Source organism: Panthera tigris, chromosome D3, assembly GCF_018350195.1.
Source record: "Panthera tigris isolate Pti1 chromosome D3, P.tigris_Pti1_mat1.1, whole genome shotgun sequence".
Taxonomy (NCBI): Eukaryota; Metazoa; Chordata; class Mammalia; order Carnivora; family Felidae; genus Panthera; species Panthera tigris.
The window spans coordinates 86,254,671-86,280,739 of NC_056671.1; the positions used below are offsets into that span (position 1 = coordinate 86,254,671).

General features: G+C 44.2%; 1 long non-coding RNA gene across 1 annotated transcript; it reads right to left on the bottom strand.

Annotated features, from left to right (window-relative positions):
* Positions 1–680: 680 nt before the first annotated feature.
* Positions 681–7,612, bottom strand: LOC107179887. Its single transcript, XR_001510609.2, has 4 exons — positions 7,293–7,612; positions 3,368–3,512; positions 1,235–1,290; positions 681–922 (listed from the first exon to the last, which is right to left on the bottom strand). It is a non-coding gene; the product is annotated as an uncharacterized LOC107179887 (long non-coding RNA).
* Positions 7,613–26,069: the final 18,457 nt, after the last annotated feature.

Consider the following 26,069-nt stretch of genomic DNA (forward strand, 5'->3'; position numbering starts at 1 on the left):
AAAGAAAAATAAGCAAATTAACTTGAACTTACCTTTGAGGTAAGACAAAGAGGGTGGATGAGAGAGGAGACAAGAGAGAGGAGAGTTATTGTGTAAGAAGACTTTCTCTGTCACTAACAGAATCACTGCTATCTATTGGTTCAATAGAATCTTTTTCTTTTCATGAAAGTTTAACAAGGAATCTATCCAATGATGCTTGATTTTGCCTCCTTTTGAGGATTTCATGGAAATGTGACACTGCATTGTTGTTAAACAGATTCGTGGCTCGCACTGCTATGGCCTTATTTGGGTGGTAGTTTTTGTTGAAAACTACAAAATTTTGCACTGTTTCCCACATTTTACACATCTCCCTAATCTCATTGGAAGTGAGGGATTCCTCTGCCTTTTTCTCCTCCTCTGCAGGTGGTATCTCCTCCATAAGTTCTTGCTGTTCCTCATGATGGCAACCGTTGGATGCCAGTTGTGGGCACCTTCCAATGTTCTGAAAAATCACTGATTTCTGACAAACACCATGGCCTGAGACTGAGATCCGGGCATGGGAGATGATCACCCACAATCGAGAGAGAGCGAGAAAGAGACAGGAGAGAAGAACCATTGGCTCAGTTGTGATCATGTGATGTTCAGTGTCACATACTACTCGTATTGCAAGACATCGCTTGTTTATCAAGTTAAAATTTATTAGAAATGCTTGCTCGTCTTGGAGAACATTTGAAGAACAAGTTACTTACAATCCAAGGTTTTACTGTATTTGCAAACATAAAAACACAATAAAACAGACATAAATATTCCTGTGGGGAACTGGGAGATGAGGAAAGGGAGGCTGGTAATTGATGTGAAATCAACAAACATAGAAAGGAGTTCTGTAGGAAGAGATGTGCTTCATCTGTCTTGCTTCCCAGTCTTCTTTTTGGTCCAGCTGTGACTGATTGCAAACAGAAAACCACAGTTTCTTGAATGAGAACCCTTGCTCATGAACACAGATGGGTTTGTCCAGGCCTCTGTCATTGGAGACCCGGCCTCCTGCTTTGTCACTTTCCTGTCCTCAGCATGGCCTCTGTCTCATGGACAGGATGGCTGCTCCAGCCCCCCCCCCCCCCCCCCCCCCCGCTGCACCTGCTTGGGAGGACAGAGGGAGCCAGACAGGCTGTGTCCTCTCTAGGGACCTCCTCACCCCAAATTAGCCCCACGTACATTTACCCACATGGACTTCGCCTAGCCAAATGGTCATACTTACTGCAGGCAAGGTTGCAAAATGGCTTTGTTCTGGATGATCGTGGGTTCAGCTAAAATCTGAGGAGAAAGTGGGGAATGGGACAAATAGCCTTCATCACAGTCCCTTGGTAACATTTGCCTGAAACACAACTAGACTGCCTAGACACCTTGGTATGCTCATCACTAGGGATTTCATCATTTTTGTTGGAATCACAGAATTGGGTCCCCCTTCCATCACATTTTCTAACTTGATGTTCTTTACTTATTTGGTAATCAGCTTTTGTTTACTAATTCTATGTATTTTCTTATTGCTTCTAAAATTTTTTAGTCCATTCCTTTGGGTTTTCTCTGTCTACAAGTCTGTCATCAGAAATTAATTCCATCGGGCACCTCTTGAGTTCGCCTCTTGTGAGTTCGAGTCCCATGTTGGGTGTAGAGGTTACTTAAAAATAAAATCTTTAAAAAAGAAAGAAAGAAAGTAATCCAAATATATGTTATTTTAATTTTTTTATATTTTGTATTCCTTTATTAGCCTACTTTCATTGGCTGATAATACAGAACAATTTTAATAATGATTGTGCTACTGATATCTTTTTCATTTTAATAGGAATGCATCTAATATTTCTTCACTAAGCATAATGTATTTGTGCACTGACATGTGTTTAGTTTTGTATTTAAGACTTACATATTGAGATTTTTTAAATTTAAGAAAGTTGAATTTTATTAAATGTCATTAGCATCTATAGAGATAATTATAGGATTTTTCTCTTAACACAGTAAGTTGCATTAATATCCGAATAATAAACCATTTATTCATTTTAGCTATGAAATTTACTTGATCAAAATTGTATTTTTTTTAAGTTTATTTATTTTGAGAGAGAGAGATAGAGAGTGCACATATGGGGGGGAGGGGCAGAAAAACAGGGCCAGAGAGAATCCCAGGCAGGCTCTGCACTGTCAGCATAGAGCCTGATGTGGAACTTGAACTCATGAATCCTGAGATCATGACCTGAGCTGAAATCAAGACTCAGATGCTTACCCAGCTGAGCCACCCAGGTGCCCCACCCCCTGTTATTCTTTTAATATGTTGCTATATTCTGTCTGATAATGATATCAGCTTCATTATTATAATGAATCACATACTGATCTGTATGTGAATCTTAATTTTACTTTTGTTTCTGGTGATCTACATTTACATTTCCTTTTTCCTGGATGACTGCATCCCTTAAATGTTTATATCTACTACAGATGCCTACCATACTTAGTTAATGTTTACCTAATTTAAACCTATTTAATTCTTTAATCTAATTTAGCCTTTGGTCTTGGTTATGTAATCATTTTGATATTTCTCTTTATTTTTTCTGGACTTTTAGTCACTGGAGAAAATTGTAGTTAAAAAATAGTTTTCTCTTGGGGCGCCTGGGTGGCTCAGTCAGTTGGGCATCCGACTTTGGCTCAGGTCATGATCTCACGGTTTGTGAGTTCGAGCCCCACGTCAGGCTCTGTGCTGACAGCTTGGAGCCTGGATCCTGCTTCGGATTCTGTGTCTCCCTCTCTCTCTGACCCTCCCTGGCTCGTGCTCTGTCTCTCTCTTTCTCTCTCAAAAATAAATAAACATTAAAAAAATTTTTTTTTTTTTTAAATTTTTTTTCAACGTTTTTTATTTATTTTTGGGACAGAGAGAGACAGAGCATGAACGGGGGAGGGGCAGAGAGAGAGGGAGACACAGAATCGGAAACAGGCTCCAGGCTCCGAGCCATCAGCCCAGAGCCTGACGCGGGGCTCGAACTCACGGACCGCGAGATCGTGACCTGGCTGAAGTCGGACGCTTAACCGACTGCGCCACCCAGGCGCCCCTAAAAAAATTTTTTTTAAATAGTTTTTTCTAAAAGTAATAAAAGCTATTAGTGAAAAACTACTGGTAGATTTAGCTGCCAAGTCCCTGTGAGAGAAGGGTCCCAACCCAGGCTCTGAAAGGTCCCCATTTCTTAGGAAAAGATGGAAAGTCTGGATGAGGAAGTAACCCAAAGCAACTTACTCAATGTCATTGAATTCCATAAAAATTAACAGAACAGATTAGGTCTATTGATCATTTAAAATGTACTTAAAATGTAATTAATTATGCTTTATACCATCAGTCTCTGGAGAGAAATACCTGAAACATCCCTGTTGATTAACTGTGCACGAGGATGCTTTCAAAGGTTAGCGGAGTAGCAAGGCTCTGATAGGACTTGTGCAGGGCAGGCATCTGTGTAGGCAAAGGACACCCCAGACTTCCAGAACTTTCCTTGTCTCCTGACCTGTTTAGAAACAGAATACCTCTGGTTGGGTTGGGCCTGGGAATAATTTTCTTATAACATTAGAAAGTTATCATGAGATGGATCCTGCTGCTGAAATACTATGCAGAAGTGTAAATATTAAACAAATCATACCAATGTAATTAAATAATCTTTAAAATGTTGAACCAATGTCCATGTGGTAACATTCTAAATTGCCCCATCATGTGTGGTTGTTAGGCATACACCAGAAGGACTCCTCTTAGTGACGGCAGGGGTCTGGATGTGGTCAGAGAAGCCATTGAACTGACCTGTGCTCCTTCATATTTAAGTTCTTAGGATGTGCCAGGATCTGACCTATGCCTTGGGGATAACGGAGATTAAAAATGACCAGTTACAGCATAATATAGTATCAATGGTCTGGAGTATCTACTTCGTAAGAAGGCGTTAGTTGATTTTAAGTTCAGAGGAAGAATGTACTAGATAACTAGACACAAAAGTACATGAGGACAGGGGCATATATTAACTCATTTAATCCTTAGAAACTGTCAAGGACACTGAGGTGCAGAGAGGTTAAGAATTTTCAAGGTCACAGAGCTAGTGAGGGGGAGCTAAGACCTGAATGCACGCTCCTAACTGCATTAATTCGAACTCCCCTTGCCTTGTTACAAAGATGAAGATTGTAAAGACATATGGTAAATATTAATTTTAACCACCATTATTATAATCTTGATCTTAAGAAGTGTCTCTTGATGGGCCATAGACCACCCTCATACAATGGAATCGAGCCAATTAGGAATGGACAACCCAGCACCTAGAGCTATCCAGCCAATAAGGCTGGAATAAGGGGGACGAGGAGGGCGGGGGGTGGTGGTGACCAGAACCTTAAAAAACAAAGACCCTTGCCTATGGTCATGGGCATTCACTTTTGAATGTCCCCTCCCTGTAAGGAGAGCCTCTGACCAGGATTACTGTCGTGGCCCCTGACTCTTCCTGCTTCCAACCTTGCCCCTTCCCATCCCTTTTCCATGGGGCAGCTGGTCATCTTGCTAAAATGCCAACTTTATTTCATCTGTCAAACTCATCAAGCACCAACAGGCAACCAGTCAATAATTATGGGCTGAATGGATGAGTGAATTAGATATGAGACCTCATTGGCCATAGTCCCCTCTCTTACACAGTGCTTAGATGAAGCCTACCCCAGCTTCTTTTGCTAACACTTCCTCTTCCAAGCAACTAATTCTTTCAATAGTTCGTTCCATTCATCAAGTGACGTTGTGGGATATAAAGAGTAAAATGAGGGGCACTTAGGTGGCTCTGTTGGTTAAGCCGACTTAACCAGATCAGCTCAGGTCATGATCTCACGGTTTGTGAGTTCGAGTCCTGTGTCGGGCTCTATGCTGACAGCGCAGAGCCTGCTTGGTATTCTCTGTCTCCCTCTCTCTCTGCCCTTCCCCTGCGTGTGCAAGCTCTCCCTCCCTCTCTCTCTCTCTCTCTCTGTCTCTCAAAATATATTAATAGACTTCAAATTGCTCACAAATTTTAAGTAAAGTATTACAATTAATACTGGTCTTAGTCTCATATACCTCGATCAAAGCTATATTTTCTCTTAGTTTTGCTTCTCGTCTAATATCTGTAAACTTTTACCATATAGCCATTGCTCTCCTTGTCACCCTTATCAAGCAGCTGTTACGTATTAAAGGCAAAGGTTTTTTGACTTTTGAATTCTTGCAACTTTACCAGTTCACTCACTGTGATGGACTGAATTGTGTTCCCCATGCCCCCCCCCCCCATCTAAATTGATATGTTGAAGCCCTAACCCCCCATATGACTCTGTTTGGAGCCTTTAAGGGAGGGTAAACAAGGTCATAGGGAGGGGCCCTTATCTGATAGGACTGGTGTCCTCATAAGGAGAAGAGGCCACACAGGGCTCTCTCTCCATGGGAGCACAGAGGAAAGGCCATGCGAGGACATGGAGAAGGGGCCATCTAGCAGCCGGGAAGAGAGCCCTCGTCCGAGGCAATCCCGCACCTTGATCTGGGACTTCTAGCCCCAGAACTGTGAAAACGATGTCTGTGTTTAAGCCACCCAGTCTGTAATGCTAGGGCAGCCTAAGCAGACTAAGACCCTCCCACTGGTGGGAGGATCGGGAACGTAGCTCTTCCTCTTCTCTCAGTCCTAGAACCCCAGGTCAGGGCTGTGTTCTACCTGGAGCCCGGGTCTCATCACCGGGCTTGAAGGGAGCTGGCGAGAGGGGCTGACAATGCAGGACAGGAGACAATGGCGCTTGGGTTTCTGGTGCCTGGAAGACTTGGGAGTTCCAAGAGTGAAGAGGGAATGAACATACATTAGTGCACGAATGTGAAGGAAGTAAGAAAATAGTTGTTTAGTCCAGACACCTGGGCAAGGTGTCCCCCATCCACAGACATTCCGCTCTGACACGGATTTCCCCAGACAGTGGGCTCCAGCATCCCGTGGTTGGGGGCAGTTCTCATGAGTAAAGCACTCATCTTCTTTCTGGATATTTCCTTGGATTACCTTAAAGCACACATGGATTTACCTTTGGAACCAGACTTCCACATTTTGTTTTAAAAAATTAAGTTTATTTATTTTGAGAGAGACAGAGATAGCATGAGTGGGGAAGAGAGAGAGAGAGAGAGAGAGAGAGAGAGAGAGAGAGTCCCAAGCAGGCTCTGCACTGTCAATGCAGCACCTGATGCAGGGCTCAAACTCACGAACCATGAGATCATGACCTGAGCCGAAATTAGGAGTTGGAGGCTTAACCGACTGAGCCACCCAGGTGCCCCCCTTTTGATTTTTAAATTAATTTATTTTTTTAATTTATATCCGAGTTAGTTAGCATATAGGGCAACAATGATTTCAGGAGTAGATTCCTTAATGCCCCTTACCCATTTAGCCCACCCCCCTCCCCACAACCCCTCCAGCAACCCTCTGTTTGATCTCCATATTTAAAAGTCTCTTTTCTTGCCAATAATTGCCTTATAATATTACAACTCGAGGCAACAGGAAAGTTTATTTCCTACAAAAACGTTTCTTTCAAGAATATAAACTATATCTGTTCCTATGTAGGGAGGGACTGGGGACACAGGAAGTCTGTGGTGAGGTGGGAGTTGATGCAGTAAAATGGAAATAGGAATGGAAAGTGAAGGCCAGCGGGGGGAGATGAGGAGGGTCAGGGTGCACACTTTTCTGCTTAGACTCTGTCCCAGCCTGTGCACTTAAACTCACGGCAACGCAAACAAACAAAAATGGCGTAATAAGTATTTCCTATCCTTCTCGGTCACCCACGAACCTTAGCAAGTGCTATAGTAACGCGGTGGGAGAGAAAAAAAGAAATGGACACATTTCATTCATCCTGCACATTCTCCCTGATTTGGTCAGTGGTTTCCTCAGACCTGCACCCCCAGGACCTCGACACAAGACTGTCAGACGTCCGAGACCATCTACCGACCAGGGGCGCCGTCTGGTTGGAACAGCTTGGGTGCCGATTCAGGGCTGTCCTCACTACCACCCTCAGTCCCCTGTAAGCTCCCTCGACCTTAGGTGGCCTGTGAGCTCAGACTGAAAAACCTTAAACCGCCATCTGCAAAGATACAGACATGGTCCAAGTCCTAAATACGTGGTTTAAGATAAAGGCAGGCGGTGAGATCTTGTCATTGAAAGGCTGGGTAAGGAGGACCTGTGGATACTGTGAAAGTTCACTGCTAAAGAATTCATTATACCTCTTTCTCCAGATCTCTGGGCACTTAGGGTTTGTTTCTGTGGTTTCATACCCAAACTCACCACGGGCTCCCGTTGTCCTGGATTGGGCCGCAGATTGACTCAGTGATGTGGGAGCCAAGGAACATTCTGGAGCTGCCTGATGGTGATGTGAGTCGTCCCCCGCCCTCTGCTTTGGATCCTCTGCAGCGTGCCGAGGCTAAGCCCCCAGCACGGGGGCAGCACGGAGCGCACGCATCCCGTGGCTGACTTTTCCCACAAACGTACCAAAATAGGCTCCACTGATGGAACTGTTCGGTGGTGCCCTCCCGGACCACAGCCGGGCTGCAACAGCTCTTTATCTCAGAGCCACCAGAAAGCCAATTCAGCATTTCTTCCCTTGACATAATCTCCCGATCGGGTTTAGCTGAGTTTTGAGCCCAAGTCTTGAATAAAAACAGCTAGTACTCAGCCGGCTCTTTATGAAGCCATCAGGCTTAGGAGGCGAGACTTCGAGGCCGGCGACTGTCTGGCAGAGCACGTGCGCCTAGGGCCCTGTCGCCCCAGGAGGCGGGGCGTGGCTGCCCTTCCCTGTGTGGCTGCTACACAGGGCAGCACCCAGGGGGATGATCCTGGTTTACCGTCAGGATTGTTGGGGCACCGAACACCACCCTGGAGGGGATCAGGACGGGGCGGCCAGCGTGCTGCAGCAGAGGCAGGCAGGAGGGCGGGGGTTCGGACCAAAGTCCAATAGGCACAACCAATAGGCAATTGTAGGCACAACCTTCCAGTATTACTCAGCGTTCGGTGAGTGCGTGAAGGGCAGCGGCTCAGCACACACCTCTGGGTTCCCATTCTGCTCTTTCTCTCCCTCGTTTCCCGCTCACTGTAGACAGAATTCAGCAACACGACAATGACGAGACGCTGATGGGCAGGCTCCTTCTCTACGTGTTCCTGTGCTGAGAGACGAATGTTGCTTACTTCTTGACTATTTTATTTATGAACATTTTTTTTTAATGTTTAATTATTTATTTTGAGAGAGAGAGAGCAGGGGAGGGGCAGAGAGAGGGAGACAGAGAATCCCACGCAGGCTCCACGGGGTCAGCAGAAAGCCCAACGCGGGGCTCGAACCCACAAATCATGAGGTCATGACCTGAGCCGAAATCAAAAGTTGGTTGCTTAACCTACTGAACCACCCAGGTGCCCCTTATTTAATGAATATTTTATGGGCATCTTTTAGGGCATAGCATCACGATGTAAGACTGCAAAAATTACATGCAGTACCCACGTGCTGAGAGATATTAAAAAAGCACGTGGCACAGAACAAGTTAGGAAGTTCCCAACCTGTGAAGATGACTGTTTCTGAATGCAAAAAGTATATACGTATCCTATGAAAAATGTATTCACTCTGTAAGAAATTCAAACGACTCAAAATGTTGAAAATAAAAAAGTTGAAGTACCCCATAATCCCTCCAGAGATGGCCACAGTTTACAGAGTATATCTTTAGAAACCTGTCTAATATGCTTTGGAACAACCATTTGGGAGTTTTTGAAAACAGAAAGCATTAAACATTCAGAGGACATGAACGTATTGCCTTTCCAGGTCAAGAAAATAATCTCAAAAACCTTCCCAGATTTCATTTTAATATTTCACTGGAAATGATTTTATTTTACTAGAAAGATGTTATTGGCTCATTCACATGTGAGATTTGTATCAAGAGCAGCTCCCCAGGGGCGCCTGCGTGGCTCAGTTGGTTAAGCATCCGACTTCGGCTCCGGTCAGGAGCTCACGGTTTGTGAGTTCGAGCCCTGCGTCTGGCTCCGTGCTGACAGGTCAGAGCTGACAGCTTTGGATTCAGTGTCTCCCTCTCTCTCTGACCCTCCCCCTGCTCACATTCTCTCTCTCTCTCTCTCTCTCTCTTTCTCTCTCAAAAATAAAACAAACATTTAAAAAAAAAAAAAGAGCAGCTCCCCAGAGGCCGGGCATCTTGCCTGCAGTCCTGTGGGGGTGGAGTTTGCTCGCCTGAGCGGAGTCCCCGAAGCGGTGTCTGAATCATTCCCCCTTGTGATTGCTCATTCAGGTAACGCCACACGCTGCCTATGTCTTCCACACCAGAACTCTGCCCGGGACCCTCAAGCTTGAAATTGAAGAGCTAATTTCCCTTGACCAATAAAGCAAACACTTGATGTGATGGCGTCTAGTTTCCTGAAGGCCTGAGAGATGGCTGGGGAGACTGGAATCTAAGTGGTGATTTATCCCCACATTTATCTCAAGATGCAGTAGGTTCCCTCAGCCACGGAGCCAGCTAGGAAGGACGTACCGATGTGCCGAGTGTGTTCAGGGACGGCCCACACTGAAGACACCACCTTAATAATTATGAGCAGGACATTTAAGTGGAGATCATACTGGGGTAGTTTTGTAAACCATTTTAAGGAATGCCTTTACCCTCTCCGTTCCATCTTTCCAGAATGCTTTTCTCCTCAGTTTCCTCTATCAAAACTGTATCCATTCTTTAAAGCTGAGCTTCAGTCTCCTCTTCGGCATAAAGTCGTGGGTAAGAATATTTTTTTCCCTTGTTCTTTTTGTTTACACTTCTCAGCAGCACTGTAATGACAGTGAGTTGTCGTTACCCATTTCCTCACTTAAGAGCAAGAATTATTTATCTCTATAGATAACTAAGTGGTTATGAGTTCAGTTACAAATAGGAAGATGTTCAGTAAATACATATTGAATGAACACATATAGCAGTTTCTACAGGACAGTAAGAATAATTACGTTGATTGCAATAGTTGGATGCTTCCATAGAGATAATTTTTCTAGCACTAGTGTCCAGAAAGTAGGAAATCCATGGTCCACATCTCCTAGTGTCCCTGCTGTCATTTATACCTGCTTCTCCACACTGCTGACTAATGGAGCAAATCTTTTCTACTTTATTACGGCTTTTGCCTTTCTTTCTCATGACTAACCACTGGCCAAGCGGAATGTCGAATGTGTTTTCGTTTGCTGTTTTCTTTCTTCTTCCGATTGTGCCATCATGCACTCAGATTTTGGCCTGCTTACCCAAGATGAAAGCTCCCCACTGGTTATAGAGTCTTTTCTCTCCTTTGCACACAGACTTTTTTTGAGCAAGGATCCTGCTCCTTTAGTGGCTGTGTTTCAATCCAGTAACACCTGGGTATCTCTTTTCCTTATTGGGAAAACAGGGTGGCCAACGGATTCAGCACCGACCTCCGTGTTTACTGACTCAAAGAGATACTCACGTGCAACATCACCTGTTTCAGACCTGACGTTTTACATACAAGGAATCTGAGATCCCGCCAGAGAAGAAACGATGGGCGGTCCAGGAAAACAGCTTCCATAAAGTTGCAAAGTTCTCCCTTCAGAAGATATCAGGCTAATGTACTTCTGTCTTCCACTCTTTACTCCAATTTGCTTATCAGGCAACCATCAGTTTTATCATTGTTCCTTCATTTGGAGACACAACTAGTAAGTTCTGGTCAAGCCCTATGATTCATTTCCTCACTTTCAAGGCAAGGTCATTGCTGTTCTTATTCAGAGCTCCGCCAAGGGCTGCCCCTGGTGGGGGAGGGGATGTAGCCAGTGTCCTCTCAACCTAAAAGAGTTCTGCTGGGGCAGTGAGTCATGAATTCCCGAATGCCTTTTCCAAGTGCAGATAAAGCTCACAGTTGGTTAAGTGATGGGACGAGGTGTGGAATGAAGGTTGGCACCAGTCTGGGGGGAAAAAGTACATTTCCCTTTCCAAAGTAAAATATTTATTTTAATTGGCTCACAATAAAGAGTAGGGTGATTGTAACTAACAAAAGAGAAGTGCACTTTGGAGAGCAGGCATTGTACAGAAGAGAAAAAAAAAGTACACAGAGATGGAAAAACTTTGCGTCAATCTTCTTTATGACTTTGAGCAATTTTATAGGATTATAAAATTTGCTGGAATTAGTAGCTCTGCAGAGTGATTTGGAATTTAGAGTTTAGAGTTTCAGAGCCAGAAGATATTTTGCAAGATAACTGATTCAACACCACCCCCCCACCCCGCTTATATTGTAGATGGAAAAAAAAATGAGGTCAAAGTGTTTAGAGACTGGATCAGTTTCTCAAGGGCTTTTGTGTGTCCCCAATGGAGAAGTTCAGGTGAATCACAAATCTTGGTGCCATAGACCTCTAGTGTTAGCTACATGCTGAGACAAAGCCGCTCACTGTCCATCACCTTTCCAACCACGGCTGGCTTCTGCCCGCACTCCCAGGGTCACCAGACTGGTTAAGGGACGGCTCTCCTCGAGATCCACTGCGCTCCCAGAGATGCATCAAGTTGTCGAGACTCCTAGATAGGTGGCAGTTTGGGCTGTCCCAACCCTGCTGTGTCTCTCAAACGTTCAGGTAGGTTTTGAGCTTCCCAGGGCTCTGGGGATGCTCTGGAGATTTGGAATGTGGTGCAGAGGTAGAGAGCGGTGACACTTAAGGTGAATACTTCCAAAACGTAATTAGGTGACTCTTCTTCCCCTTGAAAGTCTTGGAAAGCCCTTCATTGCCAACACCGACGTTTTAAAATGTAGGTTTTATGATTATTTGGTGATGGTGAGGCCAACAGATCAGCGGTTGCTATTGAGAAGATAATTTGTTACTCACAGTTCTTAAGAGGAGGGGCGCGCCACACCACTCCCACGTCGGGAAGCAGCAAGATGAGTCCGAAGCCCGTGGGAGCAATGGCAGAGTGTAGGCAGCAGCCTTTATGGTGGTTTCCTCAGGAGAAGCAAGAGGAGGCAGGGTGAGCAGGCTTCGAGTTGGCTTGCTTGAATCAGTTCAGTGGGCTCCGGGGTGCAGAGGCTGTCTAGTTGTCTGGTACCTGAGCCTTGGATGATCGGGGCAGAGGAAGGTGTCCTCCTGGGTGGTAAGAGCCACATACAGGAGGTGGCAGGTGTGTGCACTCTGGGTGGCTGGTCCGCGTCAGTCAGCAGGACCCTTAGATGCCGGAGCATCAAGACGCCAGAACACACGGTTCACGCAGCTGGCGTTTGCGGACAAGAGCACCTCTGACCCGTTCTCCTGGGAGGTGCTCTGGAGCAAGAGGACCCGTTGCCCATTTGGGAGCTGCTGCATGTAGATTAGTAGCATTGATCTACTGATTAGGGGGATCCTGCTTTAAAGAAACCTGTTAGTCCTCATTGGAACAGTTTGTAAGCTTGTTGAGCCATAAAATTCTTTTGAAAAACATACAGTTTTAAAGGGATCTTGAATATGGTATCATAGACTTAGAATCTGGACTTTGCTTTGACCACAATCTGGCCTCATTTTCCCTCATGGGGTTTCCAGTAAGAACCATCCAGGCTGGTTTAACTAGGGTCAACAAAACAAGCTTCCCTCTTTCCTGCCTCTAAGCTCTGCTCAAAACCGGTTTCTACCTTATTCAGGACCATACCGCAGGCTCGGCCCCTAATGCTAGTCTTTCTAGCACCAGCTTCTCTGTGAAGTCCTTGCCAGCTTCCCAAACCCACAAATAAATGCTGCTCAGCATGTGCTGGGCACTCTTCTAAGACCTTCAAAATAGTAACTCACTTAATCATCATAATAGTCCTATGAGGCACGCACTATTTATATCCCTATTTTTATGGCTGAGGAACTTGAGATACAGAGATGTTGAGAGACTTGTCCAAGGTCACAAAGCTAAAGATGTTCAATGTCATCGGCATTCCATTAATACTATTTGAATATTCTGTGCCATGAATTAATTAATGTTATTTGACATTTCTGTGGGAGTTAGGTAGGTACCCTCTCATAGAATTGTGTATGTTAATGTGTACTTTAAATCAGAGGGAAGGAGTCTCCTCTTTTAACATTCTGGAACTTTATTAAGACTATTCATTCAGAATTTGTTCAGAATAATTCAAATGGAATTTTACTTTAAAGTTTACTTTGGCTTAGCAAGGTGATTTTCTGAGTCCTTTCTCTGAGAGAGTAGAAGTCCATCAGTAAACAAGAATGCAGGGAAAAATTTAAAACCCCTTAAAAACACACTTTGTATATCAGCTTTTGTATACAGTATCTTTCTACTAACTCATTCTCATATATTAATTATGGTGAACATTTTCAGAACTGACTCAGTAAGGGTTCAACCAAGAAAGCAGAACCAGGAGGAGATAGATAGTAAGAGATTTATTGCAAGGAATTGGATTATGCTCTTGTGGCGCTGGCTGGTCACATTTGAAATTCACAGGGCAGGCTGGGAATTCTGGAACATTCTGAAGCTACTGTCCCGGGCCAGAATGTCTTCTTTAGGGAAATCTCAGTTCTGTTCTTAAGGTCTTTCAACCAACTGAATCAGGCTCATCTCGATTACCTGGGAGAACCTCCCTGCACTATAGTCAACTGATTATGGATTTGATTCGCATCTACAAAACACCTTCACAGCAACACCTGGACGGCTGTTTGATTGAGTAACTGGAACTATACCTTTGCCAGGTTCACACATCAAAGGACTGTCTGTCACAAGAAACTTTAGTGACCATTGTGTTACTGGTCTTTTGTTTCTGTTTGTACTTGAGAAGAAAAAGCAGTTTATTTAGAAATATCCTATAGCATGAATGAGATGTTTTAATCATATAAATGGGCTTCCCATCAATTGGTCTGAAGCATGTGACACTATGTGTTGGTGCTTCCTTACTTCTCTGCCATCGTCTGATCCCCATATGCTCAGGCCTCTCTCTCTTCATGGTTCTGACATAAGTATCTGTACTTTCTATTAACTCTGAGCCTCAGTGACCTTATATGGAAAAGGGAATAATTATAGCACCGGCCTCCCCACGCTAACTGGAGGAATGACTGAATTAGAGGAGTCACCTAGCACGCGTGATGTCCGGCACATGGTGAGCCATATGCTCTTGTAGTCGTTATTTGTTTTTAATATTTGTTTATTTTCAGGAGAGCGCAAGCGGGGCAGGGGGAGAGAGGAGAGGGGACAGAGGATTCAAAGCGGGCTCTGTGCCGACAACGGTGAGCCCGATGTGGGGCTTGAACTCGCGAAATGCGCGATCATGACCTGAGCGGACACGGGACGCTCAACCAACTGACCCACCCAGGCGCCCCTGTTGTAGTTGTCATCATTTCCTCTGGTTAATTTCTTCTGCTCTTAAGTGACAGAGGTTTTCTGCAGGAGACATCCAGAGGCTCCGATGCTGCATTCATAAAAATAAAAAGATTGGCATTTATCAATTCCTGTTTATTGCAAAACGTACACATTTTCAAAGATTTGTTTTCTGTCATTATCTTTCCGAGGCTCTAGATGCCCCTGGCAGTGTGGTCTGTCCAACTGGTTTTTGAGAATTCCCTGCAACTTTGCTGCACAGCAGGGTGGGTGGCCTGTCAGAGGGAAGAGGCTTGACCCAGACATGACCGGTTACACTGCTCATAAGCACTGAGTGTGTTCAAAGACCGGTCTAGGCATTAAGCCAGTTTTTTTTAAAATATTTTTTTGATGTTTATTTATTTTTGAGAAAGAGAGAGACAGACAGACAGACAGAGCACGAGTGGAGGAGGGGCAGAAAGGGAGACACAGAATCCAAAGCGGGCTTCAGGCTCTGAGCAAGCTGTCAGCATAGAGCCCGGCGTGGGGCTAGAGCTCATGAACCCTGAAGTAATGATCTGAGCTGAAGTCAGACACTCAATTGACTAAGCCACCCAGGAACCCCAAGACAGTTTTTCTAAGTAGCTTCCTTTTGACGTAAGTTTTATTATAACCTTATTCTGGAGGAAGATACTAGATGCAGAGAAACAGTGCCTTTTCTGGCTTTGGCTCCAGAATTAATGATGAGATATTCCAGACGCTGAGGCCCTCACCTGCCTGGATCTGGATAGAACTGGCTGTTGCTGGACACTAAACTCACTCTTCTTTCTCAGGAGGCACCAAAAACCATACCTAGCTGTGCAGGTCAGGCAAAACTCTCATTTTCTTCCCATATTGTCTTCCCCAGGCACGCTTGGCAATGGCAGGAAAACAAAATTCATTTGCCAGCATGACATTTTCCTCATTTTCTTTTAAAAGAGTACAGGGGCACTTGGGTGGCTCAGTCGGTTAAGCATCTGACTTCAGCTCAGGTCATGATCTCGCGATTCATGAGTTCGAGCCCCGCTTCTGGCGAGCCCCGCTTCTCTCTCTCTTCCTCTCTCCCTCTCTCTCTCTCTCTCTCTGCCCCTTGCTCACTTGTGCCCCCTCTAAATAAATAAATAAGTAAGTAAAATAGAAGAGAACAGCAACGTTTCTTCTGAGGAACAAAGTGGCAGTTGCTGTCGTGTAAACAGAAGGCAAGGGCCTGCTGCGTGAGCAGAGTGACCTCTTTGCAGAAATGCTCTGAGCTGGTAGGAGGCACACAGGGGTGGGTGGGTGTGTGACGAGCGATAAGGAGGGTCACTTCCATAAACTGTCCATGGCCATCTGGGAGAGACTGTCTATGCAAAGAGAGCAAGATCATGTCTTACGTGACGAAGTCTTGGAGAAGATCTCCCACCTCAGAGCTGCTGACTATGTACACGGAGCCTGAACAGTCGGTCCCCTTCCGTTACAGGTGCCCTTCTGGACTCACATTTCTGTGTCACCTAGGAGACCGTGAAGCCCTCAGGCGTGACCGCTAGGTCTGCTCCTTTGGCATCTCCGCACTCCCTAGAGGAGGCTCCAAGACCTGGCAGGCCCTTAGCAAACGCTGGTTGCGTAAGTCAATTCACGGATCTAGGTTTGGATGGTATGGCTTGAGAAGTTAACTTCTTAGTACTTAAAGCTACTAGAAACAAGGATTCAGAAATGGTTGTCCGGGATGAAGGGCCCAATAATGGAAGGGTGTTTCTGACTCATATGAGAACTTTCAGATGTGGACCAAGATCCTAGAAATGACACCCATTTTAGAAGAGAAGGCCATTTCTCTTTTGGATTTTTGGTACCATTACAACTGAATAATTTAAGTATTGAGATCATGAAAATATATAATCCCTCTTCTCATTTACAGACTGTTACTTAGCGGGGGGCACCTGGGTGGCTCACCTGGTTAAGCGTCTGACTCTCGATTTTGACTCGGGTCATGATCTCCGGGTTCCTGAGATGGAGTCCTGGGTTGGGCTCTGCAATGAGCGTGGAGCCTGCTTGGGATTCTAATTCAGAACCGTGTACATATTTATGGCCAGAGGTAGGTAGACGGAGGAGATGTTGAACCTTCTTTAGAGCCTTTCTCTTGTCTGTGGATAATGTCTGAAAGTCAAAGTGAAACCCTCCTGCCTGTGGCCACTTAGTTCCTAAATTGTAAGAGAAGCTGCTGATTTTCACTGCTGCTTTTTTTTTTTTAACTGACAGATGAAATACTCAACATGTATTAACTTATTTAATTCTGGAAACAGATGGCGGGGAAGTCACCGCCATTCTCTAATTTTAAGATCAGGAAGCAAAAGTGCAGGGGCATGATCACATTGCTACCACGTGGCAGCCAGCGTTTCCCAGCCGTTTGGACTCCGTGTCCACACTCAGCCGCTGAGTTCTGCCGTGTAGGGTCCCTGGTTAGAGCTCACATCTGGCCTATTAAAATATGTGCTTTCAGGGAAATTGTGAAAATCAGCGTTAGGGGACATTCCATCACTGATAGGGTATCATCCGTAAACGCAAAATTGGGGCAAGCTGGGCTTACTTGTTTTTTGAAATCTACCTATAGGAGTGGTCAAAATGCAAGGTAGCTTCGGAAACCAAACATCTAAACCCAGAGAGACAGGACAGACAAACCTTGATGACGTGGAGAATTGGGGACCCAGACTGTCCCTGGTCCCTGGCTGCAGCCTGATTTCCTCCCCCCCGCCCCCGACTTACAGTGGAAAATTGCCCCTAGTTGGGATGTACGCATTTTTGACTCTTTTGATATTTGTTCACGCTCAGTCAGGCGTTATTGACATTTTCCTGGAAATTGCACAATATTTCATTTGTTCTAACCCTGGGATGTGTTTCCTATGGGTGTGTGTTTTTGAAAATTTCTGTATCTCCTCCCCCTCTCCAATTTTGGATGAATAAATGTGAAGAGAAAGAGATAAGAGAATATAAATTCTAGAAAAACGAATGGATGTATTGATCATGCCTAAATGAAGTAACGGAGTATCTTAAAGACTCTGTCTTTGTGTCCGTTATACGGGTCTATGTCATATTCATGCAGTGCAGCTCGCTGCATGGGAATTGTTTATTTTTCTGGAATGCATGTAAGAACAATAAACAGAGGATGCTAAAGCATAACAATTTCTATAAATGTGAGAACAGGTTCTAAAATAAGGGTCGGTGATGATATGCTGGACGACAGTTCCAGCAAATGTAGACACCAGGCAGCAGGAATTCCCTATCAGTTTAGAAACACAGTCCTAACTGTTCATTGCGTCAAGGAGGGTCACCCAGAAGCACACCAGTGAAAGATCTAAGGAGGCAGAGTCCACTTGAGGAAGGAGGAAGGGTCATCTTGAGAGGTTTTGCGTTCCACATGGGCTGGATTGGAGCCCAGGCACAGGGACAGCCATCTTGCCAGCTGGTATTAAATGATTCACTCCATCAGTGACAGAGGGCATGGACATCGTGTCATACCCAGAGAGTGCAGGTGGCTCTTTCTCAGGATGCAGCAATGCGGGAGCAGTGTGGGGGTTTAATAATATCATGAGCAGAGAGTTTCAGTAAGAGCGAATGTACCTCCCACAGAGTCTTGTCAAGGCTGCCGACATGATTAGACACTTAACGAGAGTTCACTAGTCATTGATATATGCTGCACAAATGAAGGACCTTGGGTGGCTGACAGAAGTGTGAAAAAATATTCGATCTCAATAGAATCCCCAAAACAGCAAATAAAAGTGGGAAGTAATTTTCCGTCTGGCAGAGACTGAAAAGGAAAGATAACGGTCAGTGTCTATGAGGGCATCAGGAAATATCGACTCGCACCTGCATGGTGGGAGGTTTGTAATACGTGCACTGGAGGATGAGTTAAAACACACACACACACACACACACACACACACACACACACAGACACGTGCGTGGCAGAACAGACTGAAATGTTACACAAAAGAGCTAAATGAATTCCTGGTTCTATCCCAGATGTGGTAATGTTAGCACTGATATATTATTTTTGTATATTTTATTATCTATATTTTCTGCACGATAAATGTATTAGTTTATAATGGGAAAAAAACGTTATTCTAAAATGTTGTAGAGATCATTCAGTCATGATGCTGCAAACCCTATTGTAAATTTGCAGTATGAATCCTTTACTGAAAAGCTTCCATTTGTCATTCATTTTAATATGGAGGTGGTGTTTTGGGGCATTTTTATTGTAGGATAATATTTTCCCCAAATCATAGACGACTGGTCATAGATGGTTATGTAGATGCCCACATAAATATTTTTCACTAAAGGGTAAGCACGTCAGATTTTTCAGTACATTTCAGGGAAATACTTTTTACTATTCCAAGTATAACCCATATCCTGATAATGTTCCAATCCAGTCTTTAAGTGTTTATTGAATTTTTCTTGTATACTGAGCACAGAGTCCACATGTTAAAATATTACACAACCGCATGACAGTGGTGATTATAACAACTTTGTAGGAGCATTGAAAACAATGATTATCCTTGGGGCGCCTGGGTGGCTCAGTCGGTGGATCGTCTGACTTCGGGTCAGGTCATGATCTCGTGGTTTGTGAGTTCGAGCCCCGCATTGGGCTCTGTGCTGACAGCTCAGAGCCTGGAGCCTGCTTTGGATTCTGTGTCTTCCTCGCTCTCTGCCCCTCTCCCACTCGTGCTCTGTCTCTCAAAAAATAAACATTAATTTTTTTAAAAAAACCCATTGATTATCCTTTGCTCCATGAAAAAGCAGAACATAAAAGTCCATGTACCTCTAATTACAACTTTATAAAAAGAAACATGATGAGATTCTCTTTATTTTGTTTACACCTGTAAGTATAATTTCCATGCAATGCAGGCCACAGCACAGGGACCATGGTTTTCTCTGGAGGGCCAATGAAAACAAAAAACATGCATAAGAATAATACCAGTGGTTGACGTTGAGGGTCGATGCTAGTATTAGCTAAGATATATTGAATGATTATTTATTACTTTTAAGACCTATATTAAATTCATGGTAGGTGCTATTATTACTCCAACATTAAATTTTTTTTTAATGTTTATTTTTGAGAGAGGCAGAGCACAAGTGGGGGAGGGTCAGAGAGAGAGGGAGACACAGAATCTGAAGCAGGCTCCAGGCTCCGAGCTGTCAGCACAGAGCCTGACGCAGACCTCGAACCCACGGATCGTGAGATCATGACCTGAGCTGAGGTTGGAGACTTAACTGACTGAGCCCTCAGGCGCCCCTATTCCAACATTTTAACCTGCGGCCTGTGGAAGTAACTTGTCCAATATCACACAGTTGATCACTGGGGATGCAACTTAAATCAAATTAAAATCTTCTGATTCTAAAGCCTATCCTGTTGGGGCACTGGGTGGCTCAGTCAGTTAAGTGACTGACTCTTGATTTCAGCTCAGGTCATGATCTCATGGTTGTGAGATTGAGCCCTGCATCAGGCTGGGCGTGGAGGCCACTTGGGATTCTCTGTCTCCCTCTCCCTTGCCCCTCACCTGCTTGCATGTGTGTGGCCATACTCTCTCTCTCTCTCTCTCCCCCCTAAATAAATAAATAAATAAATAAAGTTAATCATGATTATTCTCGAAGATTATTTTCATTTTTAAATGATTATGTTATTTTTATAATTGAACCACATAAGTAACCCTACAACTCTATGCAAGGAGATCTTATAGTAAAATGGTTTTGGGTACCTACTGAACTGGGGTTCTCAGGCTACCTAGGTAACATAGCACATGACTTTTAAATGCTCATTAGTCACCCGTTCATCATTTTATCAAGTTAATAAGTGAGCACTCTTCCCAGAAAAAATGGTAGACAGTGCTCATGAACTTGGAGGGAGGGAAGTGAAAAGTAGATGTCAACCCAACCAGATGGCTTCCCTGGTGACCGTGTGTCCGTTGCTTGACCAATGGGCAGGAGGCCGGCAAGTTATGACTCTTTGCTTCTGTCTACACTTAACAAACCAGCCCCCTGAAGAAATATTTGATTTTTAAAAGGCCTCCCAGTACTATCTTATACTCTTTATCTTAAATGGCTGAGTCTTCCTTTTAAAAAAAGAAATCAGAAAGAGCTTCATTGTGGAGCTCCATGGTGAAAAGAAAGCCCCCCAGCCACTGTTCCCAGGGGAGAAGCTGTTTCCTGTCTAATGGTATGAACTGCCTGTTCCAGCTTTCTGATGTTGCTGTAGGGCCCTTGGGCAGACTCAGATGCTTAAGAAACTCTTCCCCCTGTTCTGTCATGGGAACCGAATTTGGCTGTTTTGCTGGGTCAAAGTGTAGGACCCTGCAGCCACTGGCTTTCCCTCTGTCTAGATTGTTTTCATCTTTGCTCTCAAAGTCCTATCCGTTCTTCATCCTGTGCTCAAATATAAGACTTCTTGCCGTCTAGTAACTCATTCTCTCCTTCCTTCTCTCTCTCCCTCCCTGTGGCTCCACATGATCTGTTTCTGCCTCTTACTTTCCTGGAAGCACATAGACTTTGGAGGCAGGTTCAGATTACGGGTTCTGAGCCTCACTGAGTGGAGAAGCTGGGCAGATTTCTTTATTTTATGAGCCTCGAGTTCCTTATCTTTGAAACAGGAGAAATAATGCCAATCTCACCACATGTGTGTAAAAATTAAAGGCGATATGTATATAAATCATTTGATATGGCATCCACCAAATAGTAGGGACTCAATAATGTATCATATCTCTCCCTTTTAACTTCCTTTTTACTATTTTAATTTAGCTACTGTTTATTTGTTTTTTAAAGTTTATTTATTTCGAGAGAGAGAGCAAGGGAGGGGCAGCGAGAGGGAGAGAGAGAATCCCAAGCAGGCTGCATGCTGTCAGCATACGGACCTAACCCGGGGCTCAATCCCCCGAATTGTGAGATCATGACCTGAGCCGAAATCAAGAGTCAGACACTTAACTGACTGAGCCACCCAGGCGCCTCTAGCTACTGTTTATTTAATAACATGTTGATTCACAGAGGTGTTGGGACTGCTTTTTATTTAACCTTGTATCTTCCTGAACCAAAGATAGTGCCCTGGGTGTACCAGGCATCTGTAAGGCGTTGTTGAGTTCAATTAAGTTGGTCAAAAGAGAAACAGATAAGAAATAAAAGGCATATCATCAACATTCTCTGTGTCCATTTCTCATTCTGCCATTAAGAATGTTGATTCAGCAGGTGTCAAGGCCTAAATACCAAGAGATGTTTTACACCAGGACTATGGTGTACTGAGCCCTTAACAATTCTTAATGCTACCCTGTTACCGGAAAGAGTTTCAGACCCATTGGGATCCTACCCCAAAAGCCTTAAAATACTGTTTAGTTTTCTTTTTGTATGTAGGACATCAGTGTGACAATTGGCAAAACTATTATAAGATCCCTAGGATAGATAATAGTACCATATCCATGCTACTCCCCTACTTTTGATAATTGTCGTGTGGTTAGTAAGACCGAAGTATTTAGCAGTAGGGGGTCATTATGTCTGCCTCTTACTTTCCAACTGTTCAGAAAAAATGTACTATACATATCAGGACTGAGAGAATGATGGGGCAAATGTGACAAAATGTCACTATTTGGGAATCTACTTGAAGGCTATATAGGTATTTTTTGTACTATTATTGCAACTTTTCTGTAAGTCTGAAATTATTTCAAAAGAAAGATTTTTTTTAAAGCTGTTTAAGATCACATGTTTCATCTTACTTGACTTACAGCCAAATGAGGGAGTTACCAGACCAAAATATCGTTCTCTTTCTCCTAAATGAAATCGTATGCTTGTATGAATTTCACTGCCTGGTAAATGATGCTAATTATGTCATCGGGTAAGCCTGATTCAGAACTACTGACACAGTCAGATCGGCAAGGTAAGAGGCATTTCTGATGCTTATCTGTAAGTGGAGCCCCTCCCTCCCCCATTCTGCATTAATGGATGCCATCTGGGAGTTTGCTATTCTACATAAATCAGGGATAAGCACCGAGGCTTTGCCTGACCGGCCATGTCTGACGTGAGTGCATTCACAGAGTCAGGAGACACAGTCACCTTGGGAAGGACCAGCGATGACAAAGAAGGCCTTAATGACATGCTTGCTTAATGGACCAGCATGGGGCTGGGTCATTTTCCAGAGCAGTGGTCAGGATTTTTGACTCTGTAACAAAGTTTTCTTGGATAGAGGAAGGAAGGTAAGGAAGATGGACCACACTTTCATGGAGAATAGAAGTTAAACATTGGAACAGCTCTTTGTAAATGTGTTCTAAATTTTATGTTTAATTGTAAATAAAGGTAGCTTTTCCATGGATTTCCTTGTGATAGATACTGCTGGTCTGTCAGATTTTCCTCCCACAGCAAACCAAGGACTCTGGGAATGACACTAAGAGCTCACAGCCTAGACCCAAGTTGTAGTCAAGCTAAAAGTCAAGCATTTCTGCCAGACCCCTTGGAGCAGCCTTTTCTAATGAGTGGCTCCAGAAAATAAGAGAGAAGAGAGTTGGGCCAAACTGGGCGTGATAGAAACACCCTAGATTGTCAATTTGTAGAGAGAGAATCTTGACTTGAGCCGCTGGCTGTCACCCTCCAGCTCAGCCCTCATTGTGTTACTCTCAGATGCCCCCCTGCCTCTCCAGACACACCTTCCAGGTGAGGGGCTCAAGTCTGGGGACTAAAAACAGAAACCACTAATTTTACAAATCTGGGAGTGACATTGGGAACAAAAGGAAGCAATTTTGTGGAACCATCACAGAAGCGTGAACGAGAAGGGGGTGTGTGTGTGTGTGTGTGTGTATGTGTGTGTGTGGTATGGTGTGTGTGTGTGTATGGGGTGTGTGGGGTTGTGTGTAGGTATGTGTGTGTGTGGTGTGTGTGTGTGTGTGTGTGTGTGTGCGCGCTCACCACATCATTGGGTAGCCCAGCATATCCCAGGGTATGTGCCCTGAACGCGTGACTGGCCAGCGGAGGAGCAAGCCCCTGGGGCGCTGGCCTTCTGGGATCTCGGCTGGCCTCGCTGGAGAGGGAACCGATGACAGCAGGAGTTTTCATGCAGCTTCTGAGCCTTAGAAAGCAGCCAGAGATGCGGACGGCTCAGGGATATGTCCTGGATTACCTGTGAGACAGATGCCTTCTGGAGATTTCCAGGTGTTTTTTTTTAATGCTTATTTATTTTTGAGAGAGACAGAGAGAGAGAGAGAGAGAGAGAAGGGGCAAGAGGGAGGGAGACAGAATTTGAAGCAGGCTCCAGGCTCCGAGCCCGACACGGGGCTCGAACCCATGAACCATGCATGACCTGAGCCGAAGTCGGATGCTCAACCAACTGAGCCACCCAGGCGCCCCTTGAGGACTAACAGTAAATGATGTATACTATTATATAATATAAAATTTATAATTATAATTGTATGATATTTGTGCTTTACATATGGTCTATAGTTATAATAAAATGTAACAGATGAGTCATAAAACAAAATCATAACATTATAATAGTCTTGCATTTGCATTGCACATTCTAATCTTTCAAAGCCCTTTACAACCATTATCCTGATTTGTTCCTACAACAATCACCAATGAGAAGAGTCAGGATCTTTGGGCTGTTCCTTATTTTTTTTTTTTTAATTTAATGTTTATTTATTTTTGAGGGAGAGAGAGAGAAAGGCAGAGAGAGAGGGAAACACAGAATCAGACGCAGGCTCCAGGCTCCAAGCTGTCAGTCCAGAGCCCACTGCGGGGCTCAAACCCACAGCCCGGGAGATCATGACCTGAGCCGAAGTTGGATGCTTAACTGACTGAGCCACCCAGGTGCCCCGGGCTGCTCCTTAAAATAGAGACGTCATGGGGATAAGATGTAGCTTTATGCAAGGTACCGGCAGAGGGACAGTCTGATGGGAACAGATCCAGGTAAACACCATGTGCTGCCCTTAAAGGTTGTGTGGTTCTAAACATCCCTCTGGCTTTTAGTAGCGACTGCCTATTTTTTAGGTAGTTATAGGAAAGTTATAGCCATTCTAGTTAACTGCCTTTTCCTCACTGTGTTCTATAACTTAAAAATATTTCCCAGCCCCCAGGATCTGTAGTCTCCTATAGTCTCAACCTGGCACCTAACACCTTGTGAAATCAAGTTGCTTAAGATTCTGCCCACAAGAGTTGATACTCCGGTTTTGCCAGATGGAAACCAGCTTGCCCAGGTAACCTCCATTTTCATTAGAAAGTCCAGGGCTAATTTAGGATAGCAGCTCTGCCCATTTAGTCTTTTCGTCCTTGTATTTTCAATAAGACTTAGAAGTGTCCGCAGATCCATCGTTTCTCCTGTGAGTTGCCTGGCTGAGGCAGATAGTCTTATCATAGTGCTTGCATGTTGTTGAAAATGCTCCCACAGCATGGAAATGAAATTGGACTATAATTTATAGATTTGGAGATGAATATTTTTGGATTCAATTTGTTCATTTCCCACGAATATTCTCAAGAGAAAAATCAACAGAGACTTTGAACAATGGATATACAATCAGAATTGCTAGGAAATAACCATCTCTTAATATTCTCTTTATTAAATTTTAAAAGCATTTGGCTGAATATAGTTTTTTGCTTCCATTATCAGTAAAGTCGGGACACTGAGTTGGTGCTATTTTATGTACATAAATCAACACAATCAATGATCTATTACTTGATGCTTCTCTGTATAACCAGTCAAAATTTAGTAATTCTACTTTTAAGAGGAAAGGTTAGTATTTTGGTGCAGAAACAATACAATTAAGTTTCAGCAGGAGAGGCATAAGCACAGATGTGTGCTACCTAGAGGCACACACGCACGTGTTTACTGCCTCCGCCCCTCCCCCTCTTCCGGATCCTCCAGTGAGACTGGCCAATTCCACCTCTAACTGTCCTGTTTACCTGTCCCTCTTCTCAGGGGCATCTGTCTGGGGCAACATACCCTTCCTAACCTACTTCTATTCTTGCGGAGTCCCCAGCTCAGTCATTTTCACAGCAGCCAAAATAGTCTTTTTTCCTTTTAAATGCAAATCGGATCATGATTCCCTCCATTCTTTGGTTTCCCGCTGCCCTTGGGATAACATCTGACCTTCTTCAGACCCCCGATTTTCTTTCCTTCCCATTCACTGTGCACCATCCGTGACCTGAAATAGCGACGCACAGCTCTTGGTCTGGACGGTCCTGAAGTCTCCACTTGAATGTCACTTCCTCTGAGAGGTCTTGTCTGGTCACTCTGCTCTTTTCTTTCGGAGCCTTTATCACAATGTGTGATTGTGCATTCCTGAATCTGGTTACTCGTTGAACACAGCTGCACAGGGGCCGGGATGCCTCTGTTTTGTCCCTCTTCATCCAAAGCAACGAACGAATGAGTATCCACATGTTTCAGATAAGAGAGGGACTGGGGCAATGTGGCGGAATCAAAATAACACAACACATCCCCAAACTGGCCCCCATCGTTCTATGGGATTTTCTCAACAGGTTAGTTGTAATTTTCGCCCTGTGTTCGAGTTGATCTAGCTTTGCTTCCCTCGACCACTCCTCTGCCCCTCAATTCTATTCTTAGAATGAAGATTCTGCCAATACTAACCTCTGCCTTCACTGCCTACAATAAAGCTTTTCTTTCATTATTTTTTTTCTTTTTTGTGTGTTTTTATTGAAATTCCAGTTAGTTAACAGTGTAATATTAGTTTCAGGTATACAAAATATAGTGATTTAGCGCTCGTGTACATCAACCAGTGCCCTCCTTAATCCCCAT